The sequence below is a fragment of the Odontesthes bonariensis genome, chromosome 6 (genome assembly GCF_027942865.1).
Source record: "Odontesthes bonariensis isolate fOdoBon6 chromosome 6, fOdoBon6.hap1, whole genome shotgun sequence".
Classification (NCBI taxonomy): domain Eukaryota; kingdom Metazoa; phylum Chordata; class Actinopteri; order Atheriniformes; family Atherinopsidae; genus Odontesthes; species Odontesthes bonariensis.
In genome coordinates, this window is record NC_134511.1 from 24972082 (window position 1) to 24997875 (window position 25794).

Here is a 25794-nt window from a genome sequence, read left to right on the forward strand (position 1 = left end):
TCAATAGCTTATATCAAGAATATGCATGGGCCGGTATGAGATTCTGACGGTATGATAACCTTAAGCAAAAATATCACTGTTTCACAGTATTATGATTACAGCTCTAAAACGTGTATTTTGAATGTCTGTATTTAAAAACAAGAAAAATAAAAAAACTTTTCCATTGAAAAGTCTTTTATTTTTAAACAATAGAACATGCTGGCCATTAGTAAACATATATTTAAAGGGACACTGTGTAATTTCTTCCCCCATCTAGTGGTGCAATTTTATTTTGCAAAGTCAAATGATTTTGCTCTCTAGCGCCTCGCGTTTTCAAATGTGCGTTGCAACTTGTTGAACTACGGCAGGCGGTATGTGTCAAGATTCTCTTTTTCACTTTTTTGCAGGGACTGTATGACAGAAAATTTTACTGGTTTTGAAACCTTGACTTTGTCATACCGTGGTATATCTCGAAACCAGAAACCGGCCCATGCCTAATCAAGAATCGGCATGTTCCTCACCTGCCTCCAGCTACACAGACCTCACACTCTACCTGTACCCACGTCGTCCCTGTCAAACCTCCACAATGTCATCTTCCACCAACTCGATTTCATGGATCTAAGCAGAGCCTTACGAACATCTCACCCTATATTAGGACTCACAAGACCTCCTCTGCCTCCCCCTACTGCTTATGTTTGTCCAGTAGTCAGGTGAATAGGGAGCTCGAGAGACACAACCAAAACAAAGCTGCATGGACAGATGGTGTCAACCCCAGGGTCCTGAATACCTGTGCAGAACAGATATGTGGGATTCTACAGCCTCTCTTCAACTTTAGCCTGAGTCAGGAGTAAGATCCCGTGCTGTGGAAGACATCCTGCCTTGCTCCAGTACATAAACACTGCCCTCAGTGACTAGTTGCCCGAACATCCCATTTCATAAAAGTCCTGGAGACACTGTTATTGGCTCACCTAAATGAGCAATTAAAAATCTTTCAGAACCCAGTACAGTTTGCTAATCATCCTGGGGCTGGTGTTTAAGATAACATCATCTACCTGCTTCAGCAAGCTCACTCTCATTTGGACAAAGAAGACAGCACTGTGAGGATCACGTTCTTTAATTTCTCCAGTGCATTTAATATCATTCAACCTGCATTGCTATATAAGAAGCTGCAGAAAATACAAGTGGATACCTCCACAACCACTGGATTACGGACTACCTGATAAACAGACCGCAGTCTGTGAGACTTAAGGATTCTGTGTCTGAGAAGGCGGTAAATTGTACCACATGGGACTGTACTTTCACTCTTTCTCTTCCTTCTGTCACCTCATTTTAAAGTAAAAAGTCAAAGTCAAATTTACTTGTATAGCACATTTCATGTACAAAACCAAAGTGCTTTACATAAAATAAAAGCATTGCAGTGGCGAGTGGAAGAAGGATTAAAAATACATAAAAGAATATAAAGAGAAACAAATAAAATAATTCAAATGAATTAAAAACAAGCAACCGTAAAAGATACATAATCTGCGATAGTGAGGCCACGTCAGCTGCATGACCTGTCGTGGCATCGCTATCGCGGATTATGTACAAATTCACACCTGTCGTGGCATCGCTATCGTAGATTATGTACAAATTCACACCTGTCGTGGCATCGCTATCGCGGATTATGGACAAATTCACACCGGTCGTGTCTTCGCTATCGCGGATTATGTACAAATTCACACCTTACCTGGCATCGCTATCGCGGATTATGTACAAATTCACACCTGTCGTGGCATCGCTATTGCGGATTATGTACAAATTCACACCGGTCGTGTCTTCGCTATCGCGGATTATGCACAATTTCACACTTGTCGTGGAATCGCTATCGCAGATTATGTACAAATTCACACCTGTCGTGGCTTCGCTATCGCGGATTATGTACAAATTCACACCTGTCGTGGCTTCGCTATCGCGGATTATGTACAAATTCACACCTGTCGTGGCATCGCTATCGCGGATTATGTACAAATTCACACCGGTCGTGTCTTCGCTATCGCGGATTATGCACAAATTCACACCTGTCGTGGCATTGCTATCGCGGATTATGCACAAATTCACACCGGTCGTGGAATCGCTATCGCGGATTATGTACAAATTCACACCTGTCGTGTCTTTTCTATGGCAGATTATGCAGAAATTCACACCTGTCGTGGCATCGCTATCGCAGATTATGCACCAATTCACACCTGTCGTGGCATCGCTATCGCGGATTATGCACAAATTCACACTTGTCGTGGAATCGCTATCGCGGATTATGTACAAATTCACACCTGTCTTGTCTTTGCTATCGCGGATTATGTACAAATTCACAACTGTCGTGGCATCGCTATAGCGGATTATGTAGAAATTCACACTTGTCGTGGAATCGCTATCGCGGATTATGCACAAATTCACACTTGTCGTGGAATCGCTATCGCGGATTATGTACAAATTCACACCTGTCTTGTCTTTGCTATCGCGGATTATGTACAAATTCACACCTGTCGTGGCATCGCTATCGCAGATTATGTACAAATTCACACTTGTCGTGGAATCGCTATCGCGGATTATGTACAAATTCACACCTGTCGTGGCATCGCTATCGCGGATTATGTACAAATTCACACCTGTCGTGGCATCGCTATCGCGGATTATGTACAAATTCACACCGGTCGTGTCTTCGCTATCGCGGATTATGCACAAATTCACACTTGTCGTGGAATCGCTATTGCGGATTATGTACAAATTCACACTTGTCGTGGAATCGCTATCGCGGATTATATACAAATTCACACTTGTCGTGGCATTGCTATCACGGATTATGCACAAATTCACACTTGTCGTGGAATCGCTATCGCGGATTATGTACAAATTCACACCTGTCGTGTCTTTGCTATCGCGGATTATGTACAAATTCACACCTGTCGTGGCATCGCTATCGCAGATTATGCACCAATTCACACCTGTCGTGGCATCGCTATCGCGGATTATGCACAAATTCACACTTGTCGTGGAATCGCTATCGCGGATTATGTACAAATTCACACCTGTCTTGTCTTTGCTATCGCGGATTATGTACAAATTCACACCTGTCGTGGCATCGCTATCGCAGATTATGTAGAAATTCACACTTGTCATGGAATCGCTATCGCGGATTATGTACAAATTCACACCTGTCGTGGCATCGCTATCGCGGATTATGCACAAATTCACACTTGGCGTGGAATCGCTATCGCGGATTATGTACAAATTCACACCTGTCGTGGCTTCGCTATCGCGGATTATGTACAAATTCACACCTGTCGTGGCATCGCTATCGCGAATTATGTACAAATTCACACCTGTCGTGGCTTCGCTATCGCGGATTATGTACAAATTCACACCTGTCGTGGCATCGCTATCGCAGATTATGTACAAATTCACACCTGTCGTGGCTTCGCTATCGTGGATTATGTACAAATTCACACCTGTCGTGGCTTTGCTATCGCGGATTATGTACAAATTCACACCTGTCGTGGCATCGCTATCGCAGATTATGTACAAATTCACACTTGTCGTGGAATCGCTATCGCGGATTATGTACAAATTCACACCTGTCGTGGCATCGCTATCGCGGATTATGTACAAATTCACACCTGTCGTGGCATCGCTATCGCGGATTATGTACAAATTCACACCTGTCGTGGCATCGCTATCGCGGATTATGTACAAATTCACACCGGTCGTGTCTTCGCTATCGCGGATTATGCACAAATTCACACTTGTCGTGGAATCGCTATTGCGGATTATGTACAAATTCACACTTGTCGTGGAATCGCTATCGCGGATTATATACAAATTCACACTTGTCGTGGCATTGCTATCACGGATTATGCACAAATTCACACTTGTCGTGGAATCGCTATCGCGGATTATGTACAAATTCACACCTGTCGTGTCTTTGCTATCGCGGATTATGTACAAATTCACACCTGTCGTGGCATCGCTATCGCAGATTATGCACCAATTCACACCTGTCGTGGCATCGCTATCGCGGATTATGCACAAATTCACACTTGTCGTGGAATCGCTATCGCGGATTATGTACAAATTCACACCTGTCTTGTCTTTGCTATCGCGGATTATGTACAAATTCACACCTGTCGTGGCATCGCTATCGCAGATTATGTAGAAATTCACACTTGTCATGGAATCGCTATCGCGGATTATGTACAAATTCACACCTGTCGTGGCATCGCTATCGCGGATTATGCACAAATTCACACTTGGCGTGGAATCGCTATCGCGGATTATGTACAAATTCACACCTGTCGTGGCTTCGCTATCGCGGATTATGTACAAATTCACACCTGTCGTGGCATCGCTATCGCGAATTATGTACAAATTCACACCTGTCGTGGCTTCGCTATCGCGGATTATGTACAAATTCACACCTGTCGTGGCATCGCTATCGCAGATTATGTACAAATTCACACCTGTCGTGGCTTCGCTATCGTGGATTATGTACAAATTCACACCTGTCGTGGCTTCGCTATCGCGGATTATGTACAAATTCACACCTGTCGTGACTTCGCTATCGCGGACTATGTACAAATTCATACCTGTTGTAGCTTCGCTATCGCGGATTATGTACAAATTCACACCTGTCGTGACTTCGCTATCGTGGATTATGTACAAATTCACACCTGTCGTGGCTTCGCTATCGTGGATTATGTACAAATTCACACCTGTCGTGGAACAAGCAACAATTCATAGATATCGTGCAGATATCATGCATAGACACATGAGAAAAGAAATGTTTTTAACCTGGATTTAAAAATTTCTACATTTGGTGAAAGTTTAATCTCCACTGGCAGTTTGTTCCACTCGTTTGCAGCATAACAGCTAAATGCTGCTTCTGCGTGTTTAGTCTGGAGTCTTAAACACACATTTTTTGTTAAAAAAACAAAACAAAAGGGATGACTGTGGATTTTAGATGGACCAGGAGTAAACCAAACACTTTCAGTACAACTCAGAGTCCTGTCATCTCTACAAATACTCAGATGATTCTGAAATTGTTGGTTGTATTCGTGATGAACAAGGACGAGGATTAGGTTGAGTACAGGGAACTGGTCAATCACTTTGTGGCATGCTATGAGAACAAGCACCTCATCTTAAACACAAAAAAAAAAAAAAAAAAAAAAAGAAGAGATGATTGTGGATTGTAGGTGGACCAGGGGTAAACCAAACACTCCAAAGCTCCTCCCTCGGAGAAGAAGTAGAGGTAGTTTAGGAATACAGATACCTGGGGGTTTACCTGGAGAGCACACTGGACTAGAAATGCAACACCGAGGCCGTCTACAAGAAAGGACTTAAAGAAATTAGATAACACGTGAATGGCCAAGTCCAGTTGTGCGCACAGCATAAATTAAGGGGTTGTGCTTGAAGCGGCAGCCATTCTCGGGTAAAGACATGCGTGTCTACCTGGCAAGACCACTGAACAAGGCAAACCTGTCCTACTTGCCTCATCCATGTCGCTCTGACCTCAGCACCTGCTTTTAAAATGTGCCTCAATCTCATCCCTGTTGTCTCCGGCTCGCGTAGAAGGTTGCACACAACCAAACGCCACCGCAATCTAAATAACCTCAGAGCGCACCAACCTCAGAGAGGCCGAAAGGAAATGGCACAAATCAAAAGATCCTGCAAATCTAACTAAATAGGCACTACTCTCATCATTCTCAGCCAGTGTCACTGATGCAAAAAAGTATTTCTACATTGACAAGATTCACTGTACTACTGACACCCGGAAACTTGTTTCCACTTTCCAAACTACTTAATCCTCCGCCCCCGCCACCTGCTTCCAATCTGACGGCAGACACCTTTGCCTCATTCTTTACTGACAAAGTGGCAGCTATAAGCAAACAGTTTACCGAACTGACCACACCCAAACCTTGTACCACAAAATCGACATGCAGAAGTCCTACTGCATCATTTTCTTCATTCACCCCTCTCACTGAGGACTGCGTGTCTAAACTTCTCAAATGTAGCCGTCCTACTACATGCCCGCTGGACCCTGTTCCTACTAATCTATTCCAATCCATCGTTCCTACTGTAACTGCAGCGGTCACACATGTGATTAATGCTTCACTGACATCAAGCACATTTCCTGCCACATTCAAACAAGCTTGTGTTACACACTGCTGCTCAAGAAACCTTCCCTCCCTCCAACTCAGGGTAGGCGTCCATTGTTCCGTCACGTCAACTTAACTCGCCGGATTGGATGCCTAGTGTCGCCGTGTTGCTACTACAGTGGGCGTGTATACGAAGTTGTAGATAGAACATACGGTAGAATGGCTCCGGGGGAAAGTAAATAACTTGTGATTTTAACCAACCAAAGTTTCTCCCTTTAAAAATTTGAGTTTTGGAGGGAAATTAATGTGTATAAATCGTCAGCAATGGAACATTATTTCATATTGCATCATGGATGTGGATCTGCGAGCGAGGAGAGCTGCTATTGTGCTGCTGCTGCGACACAGGAGATCTCCTTCTCGCTGCATCACCTGTCCCTGCACCTTTTCTCCGATTTAAAAATGAAACATGAACAAGACATCTTGTGAAAACATGGCCATGGGTGTGATTTGGTTCTTTTGTTGAAATGAATGCCTATCACAATTATTGATAACGTTTAATCCACTACTCCACCTTTGCCCATGAAAGAATTTGATGCACTGGATTGAACCTCTATTCCTTGATGGTCATTACTTTACTGCAAAAGTGGAGATGCTGTCACAATTGCCTGATGTTTTAGGTGTGTTTATTCGCCTACAATCGTTTTAGCACAGCCACACTGGCCACTGCTGCTGTTCATTTTGCCCGCAATAGCAATGACATGAGCAATACCCGAAACGTTCAGTGGTGAATAAACAAAGGGGAAAAAAACTACATGGTCTACTGTCATTGGGTAACGCACTCCGTCTGCCGTGGCAAATTTGCATAAACTTCGAGCGAGCCCAACTTTTTGATGTGCCGCCGGTCCCCCGCTCGCCGTGCCGGAATCCCAGCATGCTTTGCGAGCACGGCAACAACGATCGGCCGGATTTTATTGAAAATGAACTGAATGCGTTGGATACGGCTTGCGTTGACGGAACAATGGACGCCTACCGTCATGTGGAGAACTATCGGCCGGTCTCTATCCTCCCGTTTCTGTCTAAAACCATTAAAAGGGCGTCTTCAAGCAGGTCACTGATTACCTCTCACAACACAACCTCCTTGATCCAAACAAATCTGGTTTTAAAAGTTGGCGCTCCACTGAAACGGCTCTGTTGGCTGTGACAGAAGCCTTAAAAGAAGCCAGAGCGACAGCTAAATCATCAGTACTCATCCTGCTCGACCTATTGGCTGCATTTGATACTGTCAACCATTGTAACCTTTTGTCCATACTCTCTAGCGTGGACATCACAGGGAGAGCACACTCCTGGTTTGAATCATACCTCACTGGTCTGCCATTCAAAGTATCTTGGCCGTTTCTCAATACCAAGTACGCCAAGTACGTACTTGTCGGAAGTATGGACTTCTGAGTACAGAAGTATGCAAGTACGCTCATTGTGCATTTGGAACGGAAGCGTACTTTGACGTTAAATTTGCGGATTAAACGCGGGTTATTCCTCAGTGTGAAAGGGGCTTATGACTGCTTATTCCCATTTTGTGACCATTTTGTCAACAGTGCAGGGGTGTTTACCAGGTAAAGATATGGCAAAGAAAGGAACTACTTTCCTGACTCTACAACAAACTTGATAAATTAAATGTTGTGTGGCACAGAACTATGCTGAAACACACTATTGAACTTTCTGCAGAAGAGACTGGGGTGACAATAAAATTCAGAACATCCAACCACAATACCAATGCCACATTTCCTTGGTATTGGCTTCAAGTTTGAAATTCTAGTAGCATAAAAATCCTAGTCATCAGCACTGCTGGACTCCTCTACAAACTGCCTTGTTCTCTGGTAAATTGGCAAATTAGTACGCACATTTAACAAATATGAGGGAACAGTTGCTTTAGGTGAGTGGTTCATTCACATCAGAAATAATTTCAGATTAACAAGTCAACAGAGGACACTATCTTCACAACAATCCACTGCCCTGACCCACCTGGATAGTCCTAATTAAAAAGTCAGAACGCTGTTCATTTACTACAGTCTCCCTGTTAACCTGATCTCCATGTTAATCCACCTTAGTATCAGTACAAACCTGCAGCTGGATCTTGGAATTCCACACAGACCCCAATCTGTCAAGAACTCTACTCATCCACCTAAAACTATTCCTCCAAAATCCAATTTCGAACTGTTGCATACCTGTGCTGACACTGAATAACATGGACTCCACATTGGATTCTATGTTGTAATTTCATCCAAGCTTACAAAATTCATTGCAAAACTTTAAATCGATTGATCGTACAACATATCTGTATACAACCAGAATAACTGTTGGGGATCCTCATCGCCTTCATTTTAATGAGAAAAGCAACTGTGAAATATAACCAGCTACATTAGTACAGCTAATTTGCATGTGCGGTAAGGGACAGATAAAATCAGAAGCTCACAAGTTAGATGACGAGGCTTGGTGTGTTTTGCTCTTGTAATGAAGATGGCACACCTGACATATTTTGTTTATGACTGTGATGGCAGGAAATCTGATTCTGTAAGCCTTCCTATCTTATAAAAAAAACAAGAACAAGAAGTGTATTTGGTTTCATCAGAGACATTACAGTGTCCCCTTCACAGGGTTTCCTGGCTCAAGATGCCCACGCCAACTCACTGGCTCCTGGGTCTCACCATTCTGTTACAGTTCTTGAACATAGATGTTCATTGTCCACTAAAATTAAAGCAAGTCATTTCCATAACTGCAGTGATGTTAGCTAATATCAAACAGAGATATTTATTAGAAGTTGCTGGAATCAGTGTATGTTTGTTGCTTTAAAGCCCAGGAAAAATACATTTTATAGGTACTGTTAGACTTTGTTCTTTAATATAATATACAAGTCTGGGACACATTTGAATTCTGTATCGCATTTACAAGATGCACAAGACAGCAGCAGCTCACAAACTCTATCTGAGAGACAAACCCCAATAAGGGAATCGTTTTCATAGTGTATTCTGTACGATAAGAAAGGGGCCAGCTGGAAAGCAATCACAGATGCAGATGCGTCGTACATGGCTAAAGATAAAGAGCCCTTTTATATGGTGGAAAAGCTCAACTTTATTCATATGCTGAAAATGTTTGACCCCATGTATGTGCAACCATGTATGTGGGACAGATGACACGAGGGCTGCAGGGGGTGTATTTTTACTCCACCACACCGTCTCAAATGAAGCATGTACTTGGATATATTCTCAAATTGAAACTAACTTCCAGGTAGTTCTTTGTAGCTGGCAGATATACACATTAGGGCAAATGTATATTATTTACAATGGCAGGGCCTGCCATCTTGTTTTACAATCATGTTTTATAGATTGTGTTCAGTTGCACTTTAAATTTAGGTAAAATCCCAAAAGGGATGATCAAAGTAAAAGCAAAATTTGTTTTCAGTAATTTCTGTAGTATGTTTTTAAGAAAAGAAAGAAAAGAAAACTAAATCAAATTAAATCGCACAAGTTTTGGTGCGAAAAAAAAATTGAAAAAAAATCTGATTTTGTTTCACGTATAGATTTAACTACATTTTTAATATTAAAATCAGGTTCCGATATCTATTAGCTAATCTGTAAACCCCAACGACACAGCTCTGTTTCGAGACAATAGCATTGGGAATTACTCAAAATTAAGCATACATACATATTATATTTGAAATATCTTAAGATTTTAAGTCTTAAGTCTGACTTTATTATTAAGTTTTTGTTCAGACAAACACATTTGATTCTAAAGGTCTGAAAAAGACAAAAGATTGACTGGAAAACGTCAGAGAGGTGGTTCCAAAATATGGAAGTTATTTGCTGTTATTTGCCATTTACGCTTCGGCACGCACTCCGCCCACCCCTGAGGGTCCCCTTTGTACAGTGGGAACGAAAGCTGACGCCAAAGCGACCCGACCCGTACCGTACGGTTCTGAACCGACCCGTACCGGACTGCATAGTGGAAACGAGGCTTTAGTGGCAGACAGTCCTGACTGTGTAGTTTCCACTCAGCTCTACACTACTTGTTTCTCCCCTTTGCTTTGAGAAAACTAAATGGTTTAAAGTGTCACTTTGGTGAGCCAACAGAGAAATCCCCACACCACATGTAAGTCATACGAAATGTTTCATATCGGTGGAAATTAGGCAATTCCACATGAGTAGAAGGAAAATTGATCTATAAGTAGGTACATCTCTGTGATGTGCACAGTCTCACAATAAACAAGGTTGACCGCGTTTCTGATGGAAGAAAGTCCTGACTTGCTTGTGTTTTTGATTGCTTTACATGTAGAAAAATGGTGAAAATGGGGCCAGTCCAGATAAAAATGACTGCATGACTGGGTTTTGTTCCCTGTCCAATCCTGAAGTTAAAGGGGAACTCCGGGGCATTTGAAGCGCGTTTCCATTGCTAGAGGTTGTCAAATACTGATAGTAGGACACAGAGAGGTGCAAATCTGCGCTCCCTGTGTGGAGATCGCGCTGTTCGCGCAGCCTGTCATGCGAGGCTAATACGTGGTGGCTACGGGCAAGCGCTAACCCTTCCACGTAAAACAACAACTTGCACACTGCAGAAACATCACACCACTTTATAAACCATCCAACAATAAAGTCACAAGCCTTACCATCAAAACCATATGCATGGTTCTCACATTACTGGCATGGGGACGTTACAAAACAACTTTATAAACAGCATGTAACTTTTATTTGTTATTTGTACGCTCGCGCATGTGAAAGCCCAAAAGAGTCGATGGACGATAATCACATATACAAAACAATTAATCTTCTCTAGAAAAACTGCGTTCAAGTATTTAAAACATTACAACAATACATGCCCAGTAATATTGTTGTAATGTTTTAAATACTTGAACGCAGTTTTTCTAGAGAAGATAATTGCTTTGTATTTGGGTTAGCACTTGGCCCTAGCCACCACGTATTAGCCTCGCATGACAGGCTGCGCGAACAGCACGATCTCCACACAGGGAACGCAGATTTGCACCTGTCTGTGTCCTACTATCAGTATTTGACAACCTCTAGCAATGGAAATGCGCTTCAAATGCCCCGGAGTTCTAGCCTGGCGACGCCATCCTACGTACTTCCGCCCAAAGATTTTGGCTCCGCACATAGTCTGGCCAAATCCCCCTACCTCGGTTCGCTCAGTGTTTTGCCAATCAGCAAACAGTTGCGAGTGGTGACGCAGAACTCACGCGCGGAGTCCATTGTAGTCCATATAATTGTAGTTCAACCGCAGCGGAAATAAACATGGCGACGGAAGAACGCTAGAAGCTATCCATGAAGTTGTCTCAACCCTGGAGAGCATTACACAATTAAAACATGAGCAAGAGGAATGCCTCGTCAATTTTGTTAGTGGCAAGGATGTCGTAGCTCTCCTTCCAACTGGCTTTGGGAAAAGTTTGATTTATCAAATGGTACCGGTATAATGAAAGCGGATGTGGGAAGCGTGATTCGCGAGCTAGAGCCTCGCGAGAGTAAGCATGAACCTCGGCGCATAACCTACGTCCTTTCTAAACATTCCCACCCTCCATGGAAACGGATTCCTCTTGGGTTTTTCCAGACTGTTTGACGGAGTCAACAGTCGGCTTTCGCCCAGGCTACCAGAGTTCCCCTTTAAGGATAAAACCTTTTCATAGACATCAGGGCCTTTACATTGTTGAGGAACTGAAAGAAAGCCCTCGTCATCTGTTGAAACATCAGTTAAATGACAATAGTATTAATATGTTATTTCCAGTAATGACCTAAATCTCTCTAAAATGGAGCCCTTCCCCCCTGTGCAGATAAGCTCTGGCCAACTGCTCTGCAATTGTAGAGAGACCCACAGACTGTGCTGAAATGCATTTTAAAGCACCACTTGTCCATGTTCATCCACAGGAGTCTCTCCGAATCAGTGACAGTATTATCTATCTCAAAGAGCATTTTTGTCATAGTTGTCAATTTAAATCATAATTGATTAATCCTTGAATTGTGTGCAGAAGAACAGCACAGGAAATGTTTCAAGATTCAAGTTTCTCAGAGCAAGTGTGTTTATCAACAGAAGCTGCAGATGCTTTCATTTAAGGAGTTTCATTATGTATTTAGGTAGTATGTGGGCTACATATTACCATGTAATCTCTGACAAATTCAACCAAATACAACTACATTATAACCATCTACAATATGCTAAAACCTTGTTGTATACACAAACATATTAAGAATATTTTTTAGAAATCACATTAAAATACTAACTACAGCTAAGATTTTAAATGTTTTTCATTTAACTTTGAACTCAAATTCATCTAAAACGTATGTTGCAATATGGACTAGCATAATCAACTAACCACAGTGAAAAATATTCCACAGTTTATAAATGAAAATCAATAACATGAGGAGGATTCAAAAGTCAAGACATGAAAGAATTGAAATTGATAGATATCCTGGTCACCTGGATCCACAACAGTCAAATATTCAGTTTTCAAACCCAAAGGAAAAGGGCCTTTTAAAAAGTTGAAAATATGAGCAACTCAGACATATGGACTAACTTCAATCGACTTCAAAGCCGAAGCGACTTCAGCTGTACACACTATGAAAGCAAATTCAAATTTATTGTGTTACTGTTGGGTGAAATTAAAAAAAAATTAACAACAAGGATTAGTTTACTCTTTGTTGACGGTGCAGGATGACCTAGATGCTTTACCCTACCCTGCCCCCTCTATCCTGCTCTTCTCCAAGGCGCCATATGGCCAAAGATTAGTAAAAGCCTCATTTCAGTCAAACCAGGATGTTAAATTGCAAAGAATGAAGAAGGAAGTAACACTGTGCTCTACTACAATCTTAACCAAAAGCTGATGGCACTGACTTTTAAAAGCATGTTTTGGACCAAATTCCACCATAATACACTGCCTGGCCCAAAAACTAAGTCACTACCTGGATTTAACCAAGCAAATAGGTAGGAGCCTCCCATTGGATAATTACTGCATGGGCGATTATCTTTCAGCTGGCAACAAGTTATTCAAGCCGAACTGATGCAGTGAGCAGCTTCTCATTTCTTAAACAACCAGGTCAGAAGACACATCCTGTGATCGTGGAAAAGATGTTAGTTTGTTTGAGAAGGGTCAGATTATTGGCACCAAGCACAGAAAACATCTAAAGAGATTACTGAAACTTCTAAAGAAGTGTTTAAGAACCGACCAACGCATTGTTAAAAACTGGAAGGATAGAGGGGAACCATCATCTTCCAGGGAGAAATGTAGTGGGAAAAAAAATCCTGACTGATCGTGATCGGCGATCACTTAAACATCTAAACAACAACAGTAGAACTCAGGGCTATGTTTAATAGTGGAAGTGAGAGCATTTCCACACGCACCATGCGAAGGGAACTCAGGGATTGGGACTGAACAGCTGTGTGGCCCTAAGAAAACCACTTATCAGTGAGGCTAATCGGAAAAAAAGGCTTCAGTTTGTTAGGGAGCATAAAGATTGGACTGTGGAGCAGTGGAAGAAGGTCATGTGGTCTGATGAGTCCAGATTTCCTCTGTTCCAGAGTGATGGGCGCATCAGGGTAAGCAGAGAGGCAGATGAAGGCCTGGTGCCTGCCGTACAGGCCTGTGGGGGCAGGGCTACGACCTGGGGCTGCTGCAGGTGGTCGGGTCGAGGTTCAGCAACGTTATGAGCCCAAAGACCGAGGTCAGCTGACCACCTGAATATCAGAATGGTCATCAATCATCGGGCTCAAACTGTGAAAGAGTGCTTCAGGGAGCGCGAGACATCATTTTCACTCATGGACGGGCCCCCACAGAGTCCAGACCTTAAGCCCACTGATCTTTGGGATGTGCTGGAAAAGGCTTTGCGCAGCGCTCCGACTCTCCCATCATCAATACAAGAACTATGTATAAAAATTTAACCCAACAGCTTTCCTTAACCCACATAGCCCATGTCACTTACGTACCACCTCCCTTGCCTTGCCTGATCAGGGATGTATTAATATCAGATAAAACTTGGACCCCCCCAAGACCCCCAAGCTCGCCCCTGCAGTTAAAGAAGACAGAACGCAGGATGTTTCTGTAAAGAAAAGAAGCTTATTTAGTAAGTGTAAGCTCCCGAGTATGGTGGGGGGCTTAAAGCCTGAGTGGAACTAGCTCTCAAGAGTGAGTTGTATTGTTGACTGAAGGTTTCATGAGTTAAAGGAGAACTCCGGTATTTTCAACATTAAGCCTCTTTTCTGAGTCGTCTGCAATGTTTTAGACCCCCCTCACCGCTTTTTTGATGTTTACTGCTGTCTCCGGTATTTGCCTAATTTTGATTCATCTCAACCTGCTTCAGAATGGCAAGTCATGCGCATGTCTACAAAGGTCCGTAAAAGCACAATAAACGTCCATTTTCAAAATAATCAACTCACCGGAGTGGTTACTGGTGTGCACTGGTAATCCATATCAAATTTCGTGGCGAAAAGTTGCTTCTGTCGTGTTTTATTTGACATTTTGTACTGGATGTTCGTTGATATTACTCCGCCACCGCTAAGAAAATAGTGCGAGCATGAACGAGCTGCCAAATAAAACACGACAGAAGCAACTTTTCGCCACGAAATTTGATATGGATTACCAGTGCACACCAGTAACCGCTCCGGTAAGTTGATTATTTTGAAAACGGACCTTTATTGTGCTTTTACGGACCTTTGTAGACATGCGCATGACTTGCCATTCTGAAGCAGGTTGAGAAGAATCAAAATTAGGCAAATACCGGAGACAGCAGTAAACATCAAAAAAGCGGTGAGGGGGGGTTCTAAAACATTGCAGACGACTCAGAAAAGAGGCTTAATGTTGAAAATACCGAGGTTCTCCTTTAAGCTGGGTTGACATAATTACCCTACATGATTTGGAGTCTACGAGAGGTTCAAACAGGAGATAACATTAAAATAAACAGATTTTAAATATTTTTGCTCAAAATATGCATCACTTTTCGAGCTTTTCTACCCCCGGTGTGCCAAGCATTTTCGGAGTTCAAAAAGTTTTTGTTGCATGCAGAAATAAAACTGAACGCACGACCTTGACTCAAATAAGCCTTGATCCTCTGTATATGCTCCAAAGTTCCATCTTTTTTGCATCCTTTTAGACAAAACAGTCAAATATGTAAAAGCGTATATTAATACAGTTGAAGTCAGCCACACATAGCTGAACCATGCTCTCCCACAGAGAAAGTTAGAAGCAGCAGTGTCATAGTGTCAAACTTACTCCAGTCAATAACTCCATTTCCCTCTCATGCATGTGTAGTGGGATGAGGACTGGGGTCCAGTTAAAAGACCAAGTCAAAATCTAGCCTTAGCTCGACTGAACTGTGTGTGTGAGGTGAGGCCAATCAAGTCCGTTGAGCTGCAGCCTCTCTGGGAAAACAACGAGTGGAAATGTGGCGTTAGGGCTGTCGCTTTTTCGAATTTTGGAAATAAACACATCAATCTTTGAATCTATTCGAAGAGTTAATGATTAAGGTTCCGAGTGTCAGACACGCACTTTAACTGAGCATTTATAATCATTGGAATTGAATTAAATGAATGGCAGCTCTTGCTTTACAACATGACTGGATGTACTGAACTTTATGCTCATCTCAGTCTGTTCTGTAGACTGATTAATGGATCCTGACCCGCTACGCTATATCAGTCTTTTACGAGTCTGGCTATCCCTGCAAACCCTGAGCCACACTGATAGCAGTAAATAAAATACACAGAGTTATTTTCTTCTTTACTGTTTCATATTAGAAGATCTAAGTTTTTGCCTCCCGATCCCACATCTTCTCCTCGTCAAATGTGGGCCTGTTGGGTTACAGATCTGGTTTCTTTTAAAATATATAGATCAAAGAAGCCCAGTGAGAGTGAAGTTAGAGGACAGTCAGCTTTTTATGGAGCAGGCAGGTAGATGACAAACCTGCCCCACCCAGTGTGGTCATGAGGCAGGCTCTTCTTGCTCATTCCCTCCTGATGGTTCCTAAGGGCGGATTCAGACCAGGAAAGTCCGATAGTTCACTTGCTTTGGTCCGAACCTTTTTTTTTCATTTTGGTGCGGTTCGCTTTCAGACTGTACATTTCAGTAAACAGACCAAAATATGTCAACAAAGCCACGCGCCCTGAAGTCGTTCGGCTATTGGTCAGAATCGACACGCACAACACAAAGTGCTAAGTTCAAAAGTGAATGTAGTCATGGACGCTTTCCGTGCCGTTATTGCTTATATTCAAAACTATATGTTTTTTCAACGTTTTGCTATTTTCACAACTGTGTAATTACTATGCTGCTGTACAAGTAATTTATCATCAACGACGACAAAGGTCAAGGCGGCTATGCTCCAACATATATGATATGTGGGCATCTGCCCAAACGTCCACAAGAGCACGGGTCTCCTCTTCGGCCCACGTTTGTCCCCTACTCATTTTCGGTCTAGAAATATTATTTTCGGTCCTTCGTTAGCAAAAAAGCAAAAAGTCTGGGATTAGGTCCGGTCTGCTTTCACACCTCCAAAAGAGCCGCACCAGGGTTCGTTTGATCCAGACCGAGTCCGACCTTTCAGCTCAGTCTCGGTCCGCTTGTTTGGTCCGGATCAGAGTTCGGTGGTTTGTATTCAGACCATCCCAAAAGGTCCGAACCAACGAAAATCTGGTCCGTTTGGTCGTTTGGTCCGGACCAAACGAGGTAGGTGTGAATACGCCCTAAGATAGATGATAGCGTTTTGGTCTGGCAGTGTATCTTAACAAGTTTTAGTCTTGTTAAGATGAAAGCCCATTTAGAGCACAGATACTTTCATATTTGAAGGCTGCTACAGTCGGATGAAAGGAAGTATCTCAACATCATTTTAAACAAAAAAAGATGTTTACATTTTATGAATTGGATAAATGAATCATTTAACACTATATATGGTGTTATAGTTAAATCTTAATCACTGCAGAACGACAGCTATCGAGGCCCGTTTTACTGTGCATATGATTAAATGGTAGATTTACTGTACTCGTATAGAGCTTTTCTAGTCTAGTTGACGAGCAAAGCTCTTTCACACTACATGCCGCATTCACCCATTCACTCGCAGATCATATAGGCCACACAGTGCTTTGTTCTCCAGTCACACACATTCATACACTGATGGGTGCATCCGTAGGCAACGTGGGGATCAGTGTCTTCCACAAGTACACTTCTACAAGTGGCCCCAGGAAGCCGGGAGTCATACCACCAACATTCTGATTGGCAGGCGACTGCTCTTCCTCCTATACACACACGCATAACCTATATACTTTTATATGTATTTTAAAAAAATCAATATAGATTATACATACATATAAAATTAATGTCAATTCTAGCTTGTAGTTTTTTTGTTTTTTTTACTTTGGATTTGTCTCTTGATACCAATAAGTTTTGATGAGAACCCAGCTCACTCACACACACTGTGTGTTTCTGGTTTAAAGCTGCAGTCTGCAGGATTTGTTGTTGTCATACGTAAAGTCCTACTTTTTGGCATTTTAAGAGTTTACATGATCTATCAGAACACTTGAAGTTGAAAACGGTGACCTCCGTAGTCGCAAAATGCAAGAAATGCTTATTTTTTAACCGAAAAATAAAAAGTTATTCAACTTCCTGTCCCGCCCCTTCAAAACACATGAGAACTCGTGCACGTAGACGTGCACGCCAGATGCGCCTACACGACTCCTCATTCATCAACTCACCTGTCATTTGCGATCATGGAAGACACAGTAAGTAGACTAGCCCGTAATGAAGTTCAATAGTCCAGATAAATAAGCGTGGGGACGAGCCTACCTTGTATCGCGCGTGCACAATCGGTGATTGACAGGCAGCAGAGCCCAGCTCGTAACCTGATTGGTTACCTTTTACCGGTCCGGTCTGCAATTTTGTAAACAAACCTGCTGGCTTTGGAGGGACCTAGCGGGACATATAGGGGACCTAGAGAACTCTTTTTTTTTTTTTTTTTGTATTGGGGTATTTAATGTACTACTTTCAGAATCCCCGGACAGTTCCAGGCATTATGCTTGAAAAAGAGTTGCAGACTGCAGCTTTAATATACACATGTCCGGCTGTATAACGTCAGCTCCTTTTACAGCTTCTGTAAAGGCTGTGTGTGGCTGCACAGAGAGGGGCTGATCAGTGTGTTCAAACAATCCAATTCTCTCACACTGAGCTCAGGTTAAAACTGTAACTTCAAGAAAAACACTGAAAGGAGTAGCAGAGTGCATACATCTCCTAATGTAGAGTGATGCCAAAGGTCCAGGCCAAAGAGACTTTTACTCCAGTCCAGACACAAAGAAATAATAGACAAATAATAGATTTTTCACTTCTGTCTCAGAACAACACAATACACTCATGTTGTAAGGGATCACCTTGCAATAATGACGAGCCCAAACACTTTAATACGCACGTTTCATATCTCAGTCTCAGCATTGGCTTTATTTTGGGTTGAGCTTTAATGAAAGTGCCTGCTGGGCAGGGGCTTGTCCCCCTGCTGAAGGCAGCGGAACACACTCAGGTGCTTTTTACGCCGGGACTTTGTTGACTTGAGCCACGAGGAAAACAGAACACGTTTAACGGACCCATGAGAGGAAAACGATAACAAACTGGCATGCATCCCCATTATTCCAATATGACATCAGAACATCTCACACAGTTGAATTGGAATATTAAGAGCACTGTTACCTTTGGGCTACATCATGCAGTCCGAGGACTCCCACTTCTCTTCAGAAACATTCCATCTGGTCCTAGATGTTTTTTCTACAATGCTCTGAAGTTACATGTTCCCCACAAAGCACACATCCACTCTTTATGGAAGCATTAGTTAAACATGTGGCGCAAAGCTACATTTAGGTGCTGCTTGGAAATGTGGTTTTCAGAGGCCTACTTTAAAACTCCGCTGAGTGACATAAGTTCTTGGAAAATCATTGAAAGAAAGCACAGATTACTAAAACTATAAGGACGCTCTGCGTTCGCCTTCTCCAGCCGGTCTGGGTTGTTTGACGATATTAAGCTCTTATTTGGCTGTGCTGGTCTCCAAAGCGGAGGGCGGAGTCATAACGTCTGGATCCCCGCGATGGCTTTGGTGCCCTGAACTCCCCCTGACAGGCACGGCTTCCTCTCAAAGCAGGGGCCAGAGCTATAGGGGCCAGTGCTATGTCCTTCTTGCTATAGCGCTGGAGTCGATCCTGCGTTGCTCTCGGCCACAATGCAAATAATAAACTTTATTTCACGGACTCAAGGTCCAGATAAGAATATGCAGTACATTAAAAAGACATTAAAAGACATACAACCCCCCCCCCCCCCCCCCCCCCGACACAGAGACAATCATTTCATAAAAATCGGATTGGGGTTAGGCCCACATAAAATTGGCTTTTCCAGTATATCCAGATGTCAGAATTGTATTGGGTGTCACTTTCCTTTATATTAGACAAACACCTTATGATTCCATTTCTTGATAGATTTAATCTACACATAAATTTATACACAAGGCTCCCAAATGTGCCCACATTTCAGGCTCTAATGAGGAGCCTTATGTATAAATTTATGTGTAGATTAAATCTATCAAGAAATGGAATCACAAGGTGTTTGTCTAATATAAAGGAAAGTGACACCCAATACAATTCTGACATCTGGAAATACTGGAAAAGCCAATTTTATGTGGGCCTAACCCCAATCCGATTTTTATGAAAGAGAGCACTTGCACTTTCCCACCTTGGAGCCTTAAGCAAAATTCTAAGTGCATCATTATAAGCCACCTTGATCTTATTCATCTTAGTTCTTCTGTAACTACACCAAAGATGAGCTGTATATAGTGGAGTACAGTAAGTTTTAAAAAATTGCAAATTGCATTTTGAAGATTAATATGATTTTCCAGCGGCAGGTGCCGCTTTATTTTGGTTTCCTTGACTTGACAAGAAACACACATCCTAACCAAACGTTAAGTGACATGATGAAGATGATCTGCTCCTGCATGTTCTTCAGTTGGACTGTAAAGCAGCTTCACCTGGCTTGCTGATGCACAGGGCACTTGCATTTGAACAAGACTGTTTCATTTATGAATACAAACCTTTTCAAAGCAAAATATGATTCATTCTTTGATTCACCATATAGGAATAAAATCATTATTGAAAATGATTTAGACTATAAGTGCCATGCCATTACAAATACGATGGTTTGTACAATAAGTGGCATCCCAGATAGCCAAAGATGATTTATGTCGGTGTGTATGCATTTTCTTTATTTCTCTCTTTCTTTCTGTCTTTTTAACAGGTTGTTAAAAATCTGTGATTGAATCAATATTCTATGATCTTTGAGTTTTGATGATCAGAATGCCAGTGTTTAACAGCCACAGCGTGCTCTGCATTGCTGTGCAGGAACTTATTTTATGGGAGGGTGGAGGCCTTATACATTGTAAATGAACCATCACACACTGTCAACAAAAGATAATGGTATACTGTTATGTGTGTATCATGCCTAATCACAAAAACAAGTTGGCCCTGGATAGACTGTAAGGAAGAAGGGGATTGGAGGGTTCTCCCAAAGGGAATCTGCCCCATTTTAGAAACCTGCCAGTTCACTGTTCCATCAGTACACCACTGTTTGCCTGGCTATTGCAAAGAGAAAGGTAAATTGAGAAATTCCAGATACTTTTGATTTAGCCTTTTCTGTATATATATATATCTATATATATATACAGTTGAAGAGAGACAGGAAGCAAGGAGCAGAGAGAGGGGGAATGACATGCAGCAAAGGGCCCTCCGGTGCGGGACTCGAACCGGGGCCAGCTGCAGAGAGGACTGTAGCCTCTGTACATGGGGTGCCCGCACAACCCACTATGCCACCGACCAGAGACCACCACAGAGACAAAGTATCAACCTCATCCATGATCTTCCATCTCAGGTCAGCTGCACTTGTGTTAAGGTTATCAGGGCTTTCAAATGGGGCTTCGTACCCATTCTCGGATGATGGAGATGATGATGTATCCCCTGCCCTGTCACTCCTGGCTAGGGTCTTGACAGGCTGGGCTGGTTTCTCTGTTTTAGGTGGATATGTGGGCAGATCTCTTCTGGTCTCCGCTGTCAGGTGGAGCCTTATATCCTGGGCTTGCTCCTGTACACCTGCAAGTAATTTAATCATCTGTTGCTGTGCATCTCTGCCATACTGTCCCATCCACTATAGTGGTAAATTAGCTCTCCCAGTTTTTTCCTTTACTTTCATTCAGTCTTTTGGTAACTCTCATTTCTTGCGTCCTTCCAGGTGCTGTGTGTAAAAGACTAAGTAGACTCACCTGTTCTACCTACCTGCCAAACTTCATGGAACACAGACGGATCCATCCTCCTTGTCCTCTAAGTCATCTGCTCCACTTTGGTAACCACTCACCCTGGATGTTCACCTGCCTGCCCACCGCTAAAGCCCTACTTGCTCTGGATCCCCCAAGCATCTTCCTCTGAAGAGACTCTCAGCCTGCCACTATAGAAGTTAGAGTTGAGATTACAGCCAGTTCAGATCCCTTTCCCTCGGACATCCATAAACCTGCTTTTGTTAATAATTCTTCTAATTCATACTGTCTCTGTCTGCTCCTTGGGTCCTTTTCTTGTTTCCACTGTTGCCTCGTGCACATTGTACGCGCTCCCCAGATAGCAGTGGACTCCGGGGCGGATCCGCCGTCCTGATCAACCGCTCACCCCGCCTCCACACAGTGTTCAGCGGGCCCGTTGTGGACTCTAGGCGGATCCGCACATTGTACACGCTCTTTTCAAACCTCAGGTTCAGCCGCATTTGGAGTTGGGCAGCGACACGCCCCGGCTCCAAACAATGTACTGTGAAACACCGGAAGCGCTGCACACTCTAGGCCAGGGATGTCCACATCCAGTCCTCGAGGGCCGCTGTCCTGCAGGTTTTAGATGTTTCCCTGCTTCAACTCACCTGATTCAGATCAAAGCATCATTAGCAGGCTCGTGCAGAACTTAACAATCTTTTGAAGAGATCCGTTTCATCTGAATCAGGTGTGTTGAAGCAGGGAAACATCTAAAACCTGCAGGACAACGGCCCTCCACTGAACATAATGTCTGCGAGCATGCCATCCGGTGGTTCAACTTGGCAGCAGATCGGGGAACCTCAAGGAGCCGCAGTACACACGAGGTTCACCCTGCTGACGATGTCTAAGCACAGCACATCACGTTATGCCAGTTCTTGTTTATTTTTTTTATTGTTCATTTAAATGAGTGTGTGAGTATTAATAAATACATTTAAGAATTTCCATCATGTGTGTCCATTATCTTATTAGCCACTTGTAGTGATGTGTTGGTCAAGCTGGTGTTTGTGCCAGCTCTTTTAAGTGAACTCAATTCCACTTAATTGGTTGTATCCAACCAATCATATGCTTACAAGGATCATACTATAATGTCCAATATATCTCCAGGGAGGTTGGTGGAGGTTACTGTCCTGGTATGGAGGATGAGGGAGGCAGGGAGAGCAGTACAGCACAATGGATAGCAGATGAGTTGAAGTACCCAGAGAGAACCCATGCATGTACAGGGAGAACATGCAAACCACATACAGAAAGACCCCTGGCTGGATTCTAACACCTGCAACAGTGCTACCAACTGCACCACTGTGCAGCCTCAAAACTGTAAATTTACTTGTAATAATAACCCAATTTCAGGTCTTTTGCAGCTTCACAATAAATCATTTTCAGGTGTATATGGCTAAACTGGTGGGATTTTTATGGAGTCATTTCTAGTTGGTAAGCACGTTTTTATCTGAATCTACTTTTGTTAATAAGTTCATAATAAATAAAGGTTCTAGACCAAATGAGTCCACCTCCATTATAAGTATCATACACGGATCCGAAACGGCTCCGGGCCGGATGATGCGTTCTATGAACGGATCCAAAATGGCTCCGGGCCGAATGATGCGATCAATGCACGGAATCCAAAACGGCTCCGGGCCAGGTGATGTGTTCTATGAACGGATCCAAAACGGCTCCGGGCCGGATGATGCGTTCTATGAACGGATCCAAAACGGCTCCGGGCCGGATGTGGCACTTAATGTGTGGATCCGGATAGGGTCCGAGGCGGAATCCGACCCGGATCTGTGATCTGGATCTGTTCCAGATCCGTTCCAGTGTACAAGTGGACTCCGATCCGGGTCCGTTTTGCGGATCTGTTCCTGAGCCTACCCTAGATCCGGAACGGATCCGGTTCGGAGTCCGTTTGCTATCTGGGTTTGTAATAGATGAAGAAAAAATTCCAATAATTAGGGAAAAGGCAGTAAAGAGTTTAGGTAGGTGGTACCAGGCAGACATGAATGATGGAGAGCGGGCAGTGCAGTTTCGGAAACATGTTGCTGAGGGACTGGATAGAATAGATAAATCAGAGCTTCCAGGAAAGTTGAAGCTGTGGTGTCTGCAGTTTGGATTGTTTCCTAGGTTGATGTGGCCACTGTTTGTGTATGAGATTCCATTATCTGTTGCAGAAAAAATGGAACGATTAGTTAGTTTTTATATTAGGAAGTGGCTAGGTGTTCCTAGATGTTTTAATACTGTGGCATTGTATGGGAAAGGCATACTCCAGCTCCCAGTATCTAGTCTAGTAGAGGAGTTTAAATGTACTGAATAGAGAGAATAGATAGAGCTCCTGTTAGCTGGGAGTAAAGATGTGGTAGTTAGTAATGTGGTTCCAAATCCAACCAAGGGGAGGAAATTGAATGCAAGAATGGCAGCTCAGGAGGCAGAAGCAGGGGCGGATCTAGAAAAATATTTATAGGGTGGCGAGAGGGGGGCAGGAATTTTTGAGGGCTGGCAACATATGGCAGATGTATATATACTGAATTTAATCAGTTTGATAAGAAATAGTATGTATATACTACTCAAGGGCACTTGCTGACATTTACAAACTCATACAGACAAATTTAGTTTGTTTCTGGACAGTTTTATAATGTATATACAAAATAAATAACAATAACAACACTGCTTTATGTTCAGCAGGATTTACACCATTTACACCAATGTCACATTTTAAACATTTTTTTCTCACACTTTAGGTTGAGACATGAATACATACAGCCGTTCCAGTAATGAGAAGAAGTTTCCTGCATCTGCCACACTTTTCACAGCGTCTACTATAACCAAGTTCAAGCAGCGTGCGCTACAGTGAACATAGAAGGCATGTTTGGCTACTTCTTTTATTTTTTTCTTGAACACCTGCATGTGCCATCATAGCCTACAAGGTTTTTCTTGTACTCCAGCCCATGCTTCTCAAGGAAGCATATAATCTTGTCACTTAAAGCAGCAGCATCCAGGTGTTCTGCCACTTCAAACTCCAGAAAGGTCTCATGAACCACACCACTGTAAAAAATATCTCAGAACAAATGACATTTAGCTCTTTTTTCTGAACATCTTTAGTTTCATCAATAATAACTGAAAACTGTTTGCTCGTTTTGACTTCCTGGAGGATTTCCTCTTTGACCATTGCAGCCAAGCACTCAAGTATTTCATTCTGTATTGTTTTACTGGTATATTTAGCATTTTTAGCTTGTTGTTCAAGTCTTTTTTTAATGATGGGGTTATGGATACCCAGCAAGTCTACCATAGACAGAAAAACACCCTTTTTTTCTGAGTCGACCCCACTGTGCCATGTTTTCTGTGGCTGTTAGAACTAAAATTTCAGCTAATGTTTTAATGTAGTGTTGATTTTCAGCCACCTGCTTCTTTTTTTGCTCATCCATTAGTCCAAACATTGAGGTATATTTATCCATGATTTTCTTGTTCTCTGTCCATGCAAGCATTGCATTTACATGGCCTTCAGATCTGGCATGAGAACAGAAACCACTGTCTTTCATTGTAGCCTTTTTCCAGTTACAATAACCCTCGAATAAGGTGAAAACAGTCCTTAGAGCATCTGGGAGAGAAAAATGCCTACAAGCAAAACAGTAAGCTGCATCTTTGGATTGCGAGTATTCCAACCATGGATGAGATTCGTACCAGTCGCTGCGGAAGCTTCTCCTGGCTCCTCCCTGGAGGGTCTTAGGGAAACTCTCCCAATGGCTGCACTGGCACCTCATATCTGGACTTGGATACGTGTAGAAGATGGAGGGGAGGGAAGATTCAAACTGCATTACATCTGAACTAGTTATACAATATAACAACTAGTAAACACATTATCAATTTGGAACTGTCATTGATTAGTTATAACCTAATATGTGTGTTAGGATTTGGTGTTTGTGTGTGAGTGAGTGATCCGGCTGCAAGAGAGGATCTTTGCTGGAGAGTGAGCCAGTTCTGGGTGGTTGTACACCTGAGGCCAATCCGTCATCAAGCTGGCTGGTGCTTAAAAGGAGAAGGATGATCAGCTGGCGTCGCCGGATGATTAACCCAGATGGTACTTCCAGCCAGAACCTGTGTCAAGTACTCTAATAGGATTTTTGCCTTCTTTTGAATCTTGTTACGTCTTGTGAACTTTCATGTGGAACCTGTTTTTTGCCTCCAGACAATCTGAGAGCCCAGTCTGTCCTCGACCTTCCCGGAAAGACTCAACTAAGTGAACAGCTGTCTCCTACTTCCTTCACCTGCCTGCCCACTCTCCAGCGCGACACCTCCAGCAAACCTTACCCTCCCGGATCCTTCTCTCACCCCTCCTTGGACCACCAAGGGAACTTTCTTCA

General features: G+C 42.9%; 1 protein-coding gene across 7 annotated transcripts in view; it reads right to left on the bottom strand.

Annotated features, from left to right (window-relative positions):
- Positions 1-19106, bottom strand: part of pdzd2 (PDZ domain containing 2) — an 86895-nt gene extending 67789 nt beyond the window's left edge. For all 7 annotated transcript variants that reach the window (XR_012769930.1, XM_075468123.1, XM_075468125.1 and 4 more), the window contains exon 1: positions 18814-19106. The gene's annotated coding sequence lies outside the window, so the exon portion shown is untranslated. The remainder of the gene's footprint in view (positions 1-18813) is intronic.
- Positions 19107-25794: the final 6688 nt, after the last annotated feature.